This window comes from Marmota monax, unplaced genomic scaffold, assembly GCF_021218885.2.
Source record: "Marmota monax isolate L192 unplaced genomic scaffold, Marmota_monax_Labrador192_F-V1.1 WCK01_AAM20220418_F8-fsc00007, whole genome shotgun sequence".
NCBI classification, from domain to species: Eukaryota; Metazoa; Chordata; class Mammalia; order Rodentia; family Sciuridae; genus Marmota; species Marmota monax.
The window spans coordinates 22,531,280-22,543,590 of record NW_026692781.1 but is presented as its reverse complement, the minus strand read 5'-3'; the positions used below and the strand labels follow the sequence as shown (position 1 = coordinate 22,543,590).

At 34.0% G+C, this 12,311-nt stretch overlaps 1 long non-coding RNA gene across 1 annotated transcript in view; it reads right to left on the bottom strand.

The window, feature by feature from the left end:
* Positions 1-8,121: 8,121 nt before the first annotated feature.
* Positions 8,122-12,311, bottom strand: part of LOC124094572 (uncharacterized) — a 43,858-nt gene continuing 39,668 nt past the window's right edge. Inside the window, exon 6 of the long non-coding RNA XR_009227032.1 lies at positions 8,122-8,342. This is a non-coding gene — a long non-coding RNA (uncharacterized LOC124094572). The remainder of the gene's footprint in view (positions 8,343-12,311) is intronic.

The following is a 12,311-nucleotide window of genomic DNA, read 5'->3' as shown; positions in this document are numbered from 1 at the left end:
GCTACAGTTTCATAATTCTCGTCTCTAGTTCGTTGTGGCCTGGAGAAAAGTGCAATAAACATGGGGCCCATCATGCATTCTTTGACCTTGAATAAGTCACACTAAGCTCTCAAGTTCCATTTCCCTTTATATAAATTAGTGATGATACTATAAACACAACTTCCCTGATTGAATCAAATAAGAGAAGCCATGTGGAAGCATGTTTTGAAATCTAAGTCAAATGGTATTACTAGAGGTTGGACCTAGGCAGTGAGTCTGATACTCCAGTGAGAAGAGAGACATTTCTCTGCCCTCCCCCCACCCTGCCCCCAAATTGGAAGTTAGGAAACTTTTGGCAAATCCCTGTTAACTACTGATCTGATCATGGCATCCGCTCAGACTGTAGAGGCCTCTACTTGGTTTTGCAGTGACCTTGAACAGGCTCTCTGCTTCCTCCTACAGGGGTTGAGCTGGATTTGGAGGTCTGTCCTGAGTTCTCACAGTTGAAACTAAAGGCCTGTGACTTTGTAACATGAATAGAACCATATTAGCAAGAAAAGGTTTCAGCTCTGAATGTCAGCATTTGCCAGACTATGGGCCTACAGGGAGAAGCCCTGTGTAAGAGGAAGGAGCATGGAGTTGGTAAGGCAATAGGAATTTTTATAGTGGCTACTTTAATTTTTGCAGACTACTACTCAGAGCAGGAAGAGAAGGAAAGTGGAGAAAACTCACTGCTGGTCCAGAGAGGCTTTGCTATCTACTGCCCCAGGGCTTAGAAATAGGGCAGGGGTAGGTGGCTCCTGTGCTGGGAGTGGGGGACTACCTCTGGGTGCACTTTTAAATAGGGAGTCAAATATGTACCAGGTCCATTAGAAAACAAAGGAAAGAAGTGAATTAGAAATAGGAAAATATTATTTAGTATGCAATGACACTTTCAAAAGTATCCCTCATACTAGTTCCCTCTTAAAAGCAGTTTGATTCTTTTTTATTTTTATTTTTTCATTTTCTTTTTGTTCCATGCAGGCTTCTCATCGTGGTTATTAATTTGGTTCTTTCAGCATACTCTTTTTTGTTTGCAATATTAAACACAGGAGAGTAATCTTCATTTTCAAAGACATATGCCTGCCCCTTATTCTTGGCAAGACATCTGACTTGCTTGATATTCCTTTCGTTGTCCCCTATTCTTTGCATGAGAGGTTACTTTCCTGTAAGGTGTACACGAGGCAAGAAGCATGCTCAACGTTGCCTGAAAGCCCTGTTGGTGAGGTTGTAGGTTATGTTGGGGGCTCTGATCAGCTGAAGAGTATGCATGTAGGCTAAGGGTGGTGCGATTCCATTTGACTCATGAATGTGGGCCCTGTGTTGCCAGATCATTTGATCTTTCAAAAGTAGAAATATAGAATATTGTGAGAAATTTCCAATTTCTTTCATGCTGTCAACTAATTTGAAAATGGTAAACATACTTTGCTAGCTAAACAAACTACATCCATGGGCTACCTATGAGCCACCTATGGACTGACTATTTTTGTTTAGTTCTCTAAAGGGATGGTTTGTGAACAAGAGAAAACTATTTGAATAAAGCCAGTAAGTATAAAAAGAGAGGAGGTATAAGCACAAGAATGGCAGTCAGGAGAACAGAACAGAAAGAACTGGGCAAAGATTTGTGATGAAAAATTTTAAATTATCCTTTATTGGAGATCACTTAAGATCAAATAATCTATGCATTTATTACCTGCCATGTGATGACAAATGAGAATTTTATCATATAGTCCCTTTATTCTGTATGTTTATAATGTTGGGTTATAAGATGAGGATAATTTAAAAAAAAAACCTTAGAGTTTTCCTGAATTATAAAGATAATCACTCCTGTTTTTTAAAATGCACAGAATTTTAAAAGTTTCCTCTTCTGATCCCACTCCCTGAATCCTCAGAAGTACCCAGTGTGAACACTTTAGGATTTACTATATTTCCTTCTTAAGGAAGTTTTTTTTAAAAAAATACCTTTCGTAACATCATTTGATGAGTTCACCAAGATTATATCTCCATATACTGATCTACTTATAGTTATTATTTAATTACTTAAATAATTGTTATTTATTAAATTATTAAATTTATTAAATTATAAATGTCATTAAATAAATTATTTATTAAAAACTTTAGAGATATATAACAGAGGAAAGTAGATATATAAATTGTCTAACAAATTGATTATGATTAAGAAATAAATGTAGTCTAGGATTCTTTTCGGCTAAAATGGAAAACCACTGAGTTTACTTCCCCACCAATGATACTTACTTCAGACTCACAATAACCTTAGTTAAACATTGCTTGCCCTTTCATAATGCCTTTTTTTTCCCTCTTGATCCACCTTTGAGAATAATCTTGGCTATCAGAACATTTTTGTGTTACAAGATAGCAGTTCAAGAATAGAGTTGAAATGTTAGAACTTTGTGACAACACAGGCATTTGTCACAAGCCTGAACCGGCTGTGTTCAGTCAAACTTTACACGTTAAGTGACTTTTTTCCTTATATGGAGACTTGTTTACAATTTCCAAGTCCAAAAGGGTGCAAGTATTTTATCTAAAGAATGGACAAATGGGAGCTCAAAGTACAAGTCAGTGCTTTTGTCCACGTTCTTTACCCGGGCCTCTCTGGGAGTTAGTATATATTTTCTATTTAAACATTTTCCTTATTGCATTTTACTGAGAGAAAAGGGCATGGCAAAGTTTTCAAAGTAATTATGTTCAACATTGTCTTAGGTGATGGTTGTCTGTCCTTAATTCACGGATGCAGTTGCAGTGATAATACAACAGTTGCTCTAATTGAAGATTTAATAGATGTCTTATAGTAACTAAAACACTTAAGAGATATCCGTGTTTGAAGAACTGATTTTCAAAGCCCTTATAATAAATGACCTCTAATAAGCAAGGCATATCACATTTTAAGTCAACCCCAATAGAATATTTGAGCTTAATGTGTATATATTCTAGAAAGAATCTTTGTCCAATAATAGATTTAACTTTTAATTTAGTATTAGGTATTTACCAAATAGACACACATTTTCTTTTTGTTAATTCTAAGGTATTTAATTTAAATATATTAACAGTAGGAAGGAACTGATATTTGAATATTGATTATTCATTAAACATATTTTGTTCATGTAATCCTCACCATAACTCAATAAAGAACATATTACCTGTGCTTTTTAGATGAGAATTCAACTCTTACAATTAATGCCATATACTTACATAGCTAATAAGAGGTTGAACAGAATATAAAGCAATATAAAGACAGTCTCTAAAGGCTGTCTTCTTTCCTCAATACTGCACAACAATGAGTCTTTTTCTATTGGGAAGTGCCCCCAAATCCTTAATGTTCTCAATGGGCCTATTTTATAATAACTTACACAGGGAAATGGGTATAATTATTAATCATTGAACATGAAGATTTTTGTGTTTCCAAGGAGCTAAAGTTTTTTCTATATTCATGGCTGCCTGTTTTAAACACCTTGGTTAGTCCTGTGCAAGACTTAATAATATTTGGGGACTTTTCTCATATGTATATGAGCTGGTATAGGGAAAATCGTGGCAGAAAGAACTGGGTTCAAATTTTAGTCTTGTCAATTATGCTTTGGGGAAAAATGTTGAACATCTCCAAGACTTCTGTTCTCCAGTTGTACAATGGAAATAGTAATGTCTTACAGAGGATTAGCATTTTTAGCCCAGTACCTAAGATACAGCCCCAATAAATATTGTTTCATAAATTCACAAACGTAGATATTCTTTGTTCCAATATAACTTATTACTCCAGTATAACTTATGTTCCAACTTATTATGTTCCAATATAACTTATTACCGAATTTATTCTTATGCAAAGTTGTCATGTTTGAAAGTAGATGAGAGGATATTGACCTATAAACCCTAGCACAAAAGTCTCATCACAGGTACAAACCAGCCTTTTTGGAGAAGCTTGGAACTATTGGGGGAAGTTAGCAGAAGTATTGTACACAGAATAGCTGCTCCTGTCTAGCTATGCAGACTTCTGTGCAATGTATCTGACATGGCAATGTTTGCAAACAGATGAGTAAAGAGTGAATAATTTGTCTGGAGGGAGCTAATACTCCTAGTGAGGGTGTGGTTCTCCAGTGAAAAGCTTTCTAGTTTTTATACTGAAATTGGAACTCTGATTACCTGTGTGCTGTCCACCCATCTTAAAAGCCTACCCAGTGGCGTGACTTGCTTATTTAGACGAAGCCCTCCCTGAGTGAGATCTGTTAAGAAAATACAATCCGGGGGGGATGGGGTTGTGGCTCAGTGGTATAGTGCTTGCCTGGCATGTGTGAGGCACTGGGTTTGATTCTCACCACCACATAAAAATAAATGAATAAAATAAAGGTATTGTGTCCATCTACAACTAAAAAACAAACAAACAAACAAACAAAAAACAACCCACACAACAGTTGAGGAAATTCATATGAGCTACTTGAATTCATCAACCTAGTGTTTCATAAGTATGAACAAGTAACCAAAGATGGTCAGATCTCGGGAAACCAGTAGCACCAGAGAGTGGAACTAAGGTGAACAAAGTGATGAACCAAAAAGAAAAAAAAATTATTCATAGAAGATAAAAATGTAAAAGTTCTAGTTCCTATTCTCAAAGATCCAAGAGGGAGGGTACATATAAATTAAGTATGAGGTTTTATGAAAAAATATAAAGAGGAAATTATTAGAAATTAAAATGTGACTGCCTTTTCCTAGTCAATAGAAGTCCGAGACAAAGATAAAGAAACTGAGAGGGGGAAAAAAAGTAATCCTAAAGATCAATCTAGGGTATCAAGTTATCTTTCTATTGAGAAATCAAGTAGAGGTAGCAGAAAAAAACAAGAAGATAAATTGGAAAGGAGGGAGAAGCTGGATTACCTTAATGATATTACAAGAGGTTCCTGTGGTTTTTTTTTTTTTTTTTTTTTTTTTTTTAAATGGAGGAAGAAAAACAACTACAAACTTCAGGGGGAAACTCACAGAGTTGTACAAGAAAATCATATTTCATATATGAAACAAAGTAAATTGTGACATGATGCTAAGAAATTGTTGAAGTGAAAGGAAAACAGGTTTATTTCAATGATTTAAATCATATCCTTTGAATGGCATAGTTTACCTTGAATAAGATTGTGTTTCTTTTTTCCCCCATTTTTTATTGGTGCCCTATAGTTGTACATAATGGTGGGATTTGTTGTTACATGTTTGTACATGCACACAGTGTAACAAGATAATTTAGCCAATATCACTCCCTAGTATTTCCCCTTTTCCTACCCTCTAACCTCCTCTACTCTACTGATCTCTCTTCAATTTTCCATGAGATTTCTCTACCACCACAAATTTTCTTTTCCTTTTTCTTCTTTAGTTCCCACATTTGAGGGAAAACATACAACCCTTGGCTTTCTTAGTTTGGCTCGTTTCACTTAACACTCAAATTCCATCCATTTTCCTGCAAATGACAAAATTTCCTTCTTCTTTATGGCTAATAAAGTTTCATTATGTATAGGGCTGGGGTTGTGGCTCGGTGGTAAAGCGGTTGCCTAGCAAGGCCCTGGGTTCGATCCTCAGCACCACATAAAAATAAATAAAATAAAGGTATTGTGTCCAACTACAAATAAAAAAATTAAAAATTCCATTGTGTATAAATGCCACATTTTATTTATCCATTCATGCATTGATGGACATCTTGACTGGTTCCATAGTTTGGCTATTGTGAATTGTGCTGCTTTAAATATGGGAATACATATATCACTACATATTGTATATGTATTATATATCAATATGATATAATACAATATGATATATTATATTATATATCAATACATATTATCATTCTTTAGGATAAATACCAAGGAGTGGTATACCTGGGTCTTATGGTGATTCTATGCCTAGTCTTTTGAGGAACTGCCACACTAATTTCCATAGTGGTTTTACTAATTTATAAAGGTTATATTTATTACTCCTGAGGTCCAATCAAAATACAATTGGTCATCTGTGGCTGTGAATTAAAAATATTCAGGGTGGGGGACTTGCATCTGTACTGAACATGTACACACTTTTTTTCTTGCCGTTACCTAAGCAATGCAGTATAATAACTATTTACACAGTATTTACATAAAGTATAGAGGAGTATCATGTATGTTATATGCAAAGACAGAACTACACTATTTTGTACAAGGAACTTGAACATCCATGCATTTTGGTATTTTCAGGGGTTTTAGAACCAATATGGTTGTGCATACGAGGGATTATTGTGGTTGATTTTGCAATGAATAATATTAACATAATAACATTCTATATACCATTTGTTTCTAATTTTTATAATTAACTTCTAAACCAAGTTCAGAATATTGATAAAACTAAGATGATACTTTATAAAAAAAGAGACTATTAAAAACCCCAAGACTAAAAATAATAAGTCTTTACTAAAAAACAGGGCTTTATTTAAAAAAAAAACTTTAAAAAAAAAGCCAAGACACTGTAAAATAAGGACAGAGTATGCTGTAAATGTTATAAATACAGATAGTTTAAAAGTTATAGCTGACAAAACCTAGCAAATGGAGGTGAAGAAAGTGGGGTTCTTATTTTCTCTCTAGATCCTAATACCTCTTTGTTTCTATATATTTATGAACAATCTTATTCTTCTCAAATACAATTCTTGATGAGCCCAGTGATTCAGTAATTGAGAGAACAACTTATACTGTTAATTAAAACAATACAGGTTTGGAAGGTATGAGGAGACTTTTTCATGGCCTACTATTGTGATGTGTTAATGTCATTGGATTGACTAGATATGTAACAGATTGCTTTCTTTAGAAAGTTAAAAGTGTATTTGCCTACAGAGGAAGGAAAAGATTGTGTTGTCTTAGAACATATATATGTTAATTTAAATATAATATACATATGTGTAGTAATATGTAATAAATCATTCTCTTTCATCATACACAAATATGTTGACCTCAGCTTGTAAATTATTTATATCCAATACGTTTTTTTTTAACTCTTCTCAATTCTAATTATTTTTTTTTCTCTTTCCTGTCAGTGTTTCATTTATCTCTCTCATGCCCTACAATTCTTAAAACTTTTGGAGCATTGCTTTTTTTTTTCTTTTTTTGAGAAAATAAATGCTTAGCAATGCATACAGGTTCTAGAAACAGTTTTAGACAATATGTTGAATTCAGAATGGTGACGTGTTATGTAATATTTTGTAGAACTTGTAAACTTAATTCCAAAAGATTGACTAAATAAACATTCAGAAAGACATGAACTGACTGTGTCAACATTTATAGAATAATAGTCACACAGTTTTCATGGGATCATTATAAGCTAGTGCTTTCATTGGCTGGAAGAGCATGTGGAAATCCCACCCTACCTTGAAACACAGGGAGGCAAGCTAAAGATGAGACCTGAAAATGGAAATAATGCCAACCGATCTCTCTTGTTGGTGTGAGGAGGAGTAAAGCTGTAACTTTTCCTTTAATACCATCCTGTCCTATTTGAATTTTTAAAAGCAGCAGTATAACCATCAATACCACAAACTAGTACTGTGCCCTAAGATGTTTATGAGTATATTAACAGTTTGGCTATCGAAGTTAGGTCTGTCAACTTTTTTCATTGAGAGGGTTCCTTTCTCACTTTATTTTATATTTCATGTGAATATCCAATAGTTACTAGTTAGAGACTATTTCTACCCACATTCATATCTGTTACTGTAGTTCAAAAGCACTGGCTGAAAGAAAACATCATGTAAACTGATAAGAGGAGCTTATTGTGAAATATTCTAAGTATAGTTCAGTGCAAAACATTCTTCTTTTTCAATATGAAAACAGAGTTCACTGGCAAGTTGGGAGCTGAAATGAAGCAGACCCGAAGCAGACCTTGAGTAAATGCTCTGTTAGCTATTCCTCATCAGCACAGGCATTGGAGGTAGACACCTATTGCTGGATGAATTATTCTCATTTCAAGCTTGCAAATGTAGGAAATGAGAGTTCCAGAAAAGTAAACATGCTCCCAGTAACAAATGAGTATTTTTTGTCAAGATCAGACTTAAACAGCAAAAACTGCAAGAAGGATTCAGAGGGATATTTATTTATTGAGCTCCTTTATCTTGCTTAGAGTAGACAGATCCATAAAAAGGTCATTACTTTGCATTTTTACACAAATCTTAAAACCATTGGAATAAAACACATCTTATTATAAAATCCACATGACGGAAGCCTCAGGTAGGAGGATCACAAGTTTGAGACTAGCCTGGGCAACTTAAGGAGACTCTGAAATAGGGATGTGGCTCAGATGTAGAGCATCCCTGGTTTCAATCTTCAGTACTGCAAATAAATAAATAAATAAATAAATTAATTAATTAATTAATTAATTCACAGGCAATTGTCCCTTACAATATATCTTTCTAGAGAAGGTTAATTTGAATTCCTGAATAGTGTGGTCATTAGGTGATTGCTATATACCAGTCACTGAGGATGGAACAGGAAAAACAAAATAAATCAGATACCAAGAAAATCATTGGTATTTATTGAGGATGGGCAACACATATAAAAACATTTCTTGACTTTGTCACATGGTGACATGAATTTTAATGATGTCACAATTTTCATCGCCATATAGTATCCTATTACATTTTGTCCCTTATTTAGTTAGTCCCTTATAAAAGGATAGTTATGTTGTTTTCAATTTTTTTGCCATTTTAAATAATGCTGTGATTAACATCATTATGTACATATTTTTGGATAGCTGGCAATAATCTCCACAGGTAAGGCCCTAGAAAAATGGCTAGACTGTATTATAATGCACATGAAATTTTGATGCACAAATCCCAATATTTTGTCCAGAAACGCTGCACCAATTTCAATCAGTGTCTTTCTACATCTTTGTCAACACTGGATTTTTAATCAATTTATTATATCTCTGCCAATGAAATAAAAATTGTTTTTATTCCAATGTGCATTTCTTTAATCAATAGTAAGTTCAAATATCTTTTTATATTTTTCCTACTTTTCTCATTTTTATGAATCACCTGTGCATGTTTTCTATTGGCAAGTTTATCACCACCTGGTTGATACGTTAAGAAAAGATATTTTGGGCTGAGGATATGGCTCAAGCGGTAGCGCGCTGGCCTGGCATGCGTGAGGCCTGGGTTCGATCCTCAGCACCACATACAAACAAAGATGTGTGTCCGCCGAAAACTAAAAAATAAATATTAAAAAATTCTCTCTCTCTCTCTCTTTAAAAAAAAAGAAAAGATATTTGTCATTGGGTGTGTTAAGTCTGCCTGTTATATGCACTATGATTATTTCACCTCTTTGCTTATTGACTTTAACTATGGTTTTAAAATACTCATGAATCAGGTCTATCAGTATTTTCAACATTGATTTTGACTTTTGCATGGGCTGTAAAAAGGCTTCTCCACATTAAGAATTTTTTAAGTTAGTATTTTCCTCTGGTTCTCTCATAGTTTTATTCATATTATTTAAGCAATTTAGAATTAGCTGTGATATAAAAGTGAAGTAGGGTTTCTACTAGTCACCTGTGTTCTCTTGTTGACTTAAAATTCTGTAGATCAATTAAAAGAAAAAAAATCATGGAGTTAGGCTTCGTAGGTCCAAGTTCTGTTCTCATTGCTTACAAACTAGCTAAACATGTTTTCCCATATGTAAAATAGGACTAATGGCATCCATCTCTTGGAACTGTTTTCAGGACTTACACGTCAGTACATGTAAGAGCTTAGAATAATACATTGCACATGATAAGAACTTACTAAACGGTAGCTATCATTGGACACCAAATTCACACGTGGAACTATTTCTAGTCTTTAGTCTGTTGCACTCACTAGAGTCTAGAAATTCATAGGGCAGGACCAGTCCTAGCTTTATGACATATGTGTGGACAAGTTCTTTTAATTTTTCAGGATTTTCTTCATTCTCCTAGCATGTTTATTCTTCTAGATCTTTCCTTCACTTGCCATTTTGTCACTTCCTAACAAGCCCATTGAGATTTTGATTGTCGTTTTAGAGAACAGATCCTATTAGGAAAATCTGACTTCATGATTTTTAACTTTACTTTCCATTAAATAGTATGTTTTTCTGTTTATTCAAATATTAATAATTTAAACATTAATAAAGATTTAAGGTTTTATTCAATAGGTCATTCCTTGATACTGATTTTTTTTAATCTTTCTAAAATTAATTCATTGTGGCAAAATACATGTGACATAAAATTACTATTTTAACCATTTTTTTAAAGTATACAATTCAGTGGCATTTTTCACAATGTTGTGCATCCATCACCAGCACCCACCTCCAAAACTTTTTCATCTTCCTAAACTGAAACTTTGTATCCATTCAATACCAGTACTCCAAATTGCCCCAACTCCTAGACCCTGGTAATCACCATATTCATTTTTGTCTCTATGAATTTGAATAATATGGTTACCCTATATAAGAGGAACAATACAGTATGTTATTTTAAAACTGGCTCTTTCACTAGCATGATTCTTCCAGGTTCATTCATGTTGTAGCATGTGTCAGAATTTTCTTCCTTTTGAGGCTGATTATTTATTCCATTGTATGCATACCCTGATTTTGTTTATCTATTCATTACTCGGTGAGCACTTGTGCTGCTTCCACATTTTCGATATTGTGAAAGAGGTTTCTATAAATGCAGTTGGACAAATGTATTTGAACTGCTATTTAATTATTTTGTATATATACCCAGAAGAGGAATTGCTGAATTATATGGTAAGTCTTGTTTGAGGAATCACCATCCTGTTTTCCAAAGCAACTGCACCATTTTATATTCTCAAAAGAGACACACAATTGGATTCTATTTTTTCCACATTCTTGCCAAGGCTTTTCATTTTCTGTGTTTTGATAATGATCATCCCAATGAATACGAAGTAGATACTGAGTATTCTGAGCTAAATCTTGAAAGACAAATAGGAATAAACCAGACAAAGGAGAAAAATAATTTAGTAGTGTCTCTTTAGCTGCCAGTAGTCATAGTTATGTTTGGAACATTCCTTGTTTTAGAAATAATGTTTTTCAGCCAATCCACATGAGATACAAGGAGTGAACTAAACTAGGGGAAAAAATATGGTCTTTTTTTTTTTTTTGCAAAGAAGTTGAGTAGGGCCAGCAGCCAATGCCAGAAATATTTATACAGCTGTTGCCTGAATTAGTCCAAAGAAATTTCTGGTGATTGTTTATAATATGCATATCTAGTTTGTTATGAGCCTATTGACTTAAAAAAAAAATCCCAAGTCCAATATGTTTTCAGTCCATGTATAAGAACCAAAGAAGTCGAATGTGGATTTGTGGCTGATTTGAACTGAGCAAGTTTAAGTAATTCCAGTTTCCTTCATTTGCCATTTAATCCTTTTTTCAACCCATCCCACCTCAACTTCAGAACTGTGGCCTTGGAGTACCATTGCTTGGGTTTAGTTTCCTGCCCAGGTGCTCATATTCTGTGCCCTTTCCAAGCTAACACTAAACAGAGCCTTCTTCCTCAAATGTCAAGTAATGAATAGCTGGATTTAGTCAATCTGTGCTTAGCTAGTGGAAAAATTACCATCAATATACTTCTTTCTCCTCACCGAATGGACCTCAAGGCACTTTTAATCCAGAGTTCTTCAGAGTGTTAGAGATTCATGGTTTTTATTATTATTTTTTATCACTACTTTCTACTACCTAGGAGAATACAATTGCACCCGTTCCTCTTCCAAGCCCTCTAGAAAACTTATGTGTATTTGGGAAAAGGGACTCATTCCACTTTCAGGGAAGACAACAACTTATAACCAGCTGTAAAAATAGTAATGAAGTTATTGCTTTTTCTCTGTCCTACTAGCCAATTTGATTAGATTTCCTGGATATAGCTAGAAAGACAACGCTCATCTGGTATCATCCTCATTTATTTAAAATGTTTGCACTTCCTCAACTTCAAAAAACTGGCATTTCCAGTAAAAAGTTTCTTATGTTATTCAACATAGCCTTATAGGAGATATAGGAAGAATTCTAAAAGGAAAGTAGAATGCAATGAAAAGAAATTACTATGCAAAAAAAAAAAGAGAGAAAAGAAAAATAAAAAGAGCTCTAAAATAAGATTGTGGCAATGGTTGCAACTCTGTGGATATGCTGAAAGTCATCAAACTATACAATGTAAATGGGTGAAATGTTTGGTATATAAATTATGTTTCAACAAAACTGCTTTTAAGAAGCCACAGAAATCCAAATAACTTAATGAGAGCAGGGGCATCCTTGTTAGCTAAATTTGACAGAGTAACTGAA